Genomic DNA, 1285 nt, shown 5'->3' on the forward strand with positions numbered 1-1285 from the left:
GTCTGACCGAGCAATTTTTGTTCCGCGCACTTTGTGCACCGTACACTTTGATGTTTGTATGAAAAAGTACCCTACCTAGGGACGCGTAGAGCAAATTTGTACCCCCGGGCATGTTGTCGATTGACATTCTGGTTGCACTTTTCATCATCTAGGGTGCGTTCCTGACACGTTTTGAGGGGTTTTAGCAAAAAAAAAATTTTCGACTACTCGAGCTCTCTGGCCCGTTCGGTGCACATTTTTGAAAAAAGCTAGGGAGCTGCCCCTAGGTTCGGGGTGTCACAAAATGTTGAAAAGTGGTCGAAAAACCACTATCCAGAATCGGATGTAGAATCATTAGACGAACTTAAAATTGTTCTACGACACCCATCTGCGACGTTTAGTATTCGAGATATAGCACTTTGTAGGTCTGACCGAGCAATTTTGTACTAAAATGTATGGTGAACATGTAATTCATTAAATAACATTGACTTGCATCGTGCCCTACTTCATCGGCACAGCTGTTATTGACTATCTTTAGTGGAAATGGATTGAGTTTGACCATTTTAAGCCCATTTCCTATGCCGTGCACCAACATTGTGTACCGATCAGGGAAAGTACGCTACGTACGCGTTCATGGATGTCGATGTTGGTACAAGTTGCCGGTCGGGATAGCCGTGCACCAAAACTGTGTACCGATCAGGGAAAGTACAAGACGGAGGGTGCAGCTCGAGCGTACGCGTTCATAGATGTCCATGTTGGTACACTTGCACCAAAATTGTGTACCAATCAGGGAAAGTACAACACGGAGGGCGCAGCCCGGGCGTACGCGATCATGGATGTCCATGTTGATACAATCTACGTGTACGTTCTTAGTTTTTGTATCAAAAGTTGCAATTAAGTGCTTGTATGCTTAAAATGCTTATCTCAACCGGTCACCTTTTGGCCTGTCCTTTTATAACAGAAACCTAGAAAGATACTCGATATTTTTGTGTTGTTCCATTAGCCCGGGACGACGAAATGAGCTATGTGCACATCGTGCAGAAAACTGTCTTCGCCACGCATGTTTTTGTCTATCCACTCATATAATCACCCACATTTGTGTTCAACACGGACGGCGCAGCCCGAGCGAACGCGTTAATGTTTATGTTTGTACACACTGCTTGTACGATTCTAGGATTTGGTAATTGCGTCACAGTGCCCGACCGTCGCGGACACCATTCTTGGACAGAAGTCCTAGTACGTAGAGTACTTTCCCTAGGTATGTGCTCGTTCGTGACTATCGTTGCGTGCTTACGGACACGCTTGG

This window comes from Anopheles gambiae (genome assembly GCF_943734735.2).
Source record: "Anopheles gambiae chromosome X unlocalized genomic scaffold, idAnoGambNW_F1_1 X_unloc_82, whole genome shotgun sequence".
Lineage (NCBI taxonomy): Eukaryota > Metazoa > Arthropoda > Insecta > Diptera > Culicidae > Anopheles > Anopheles gambiae.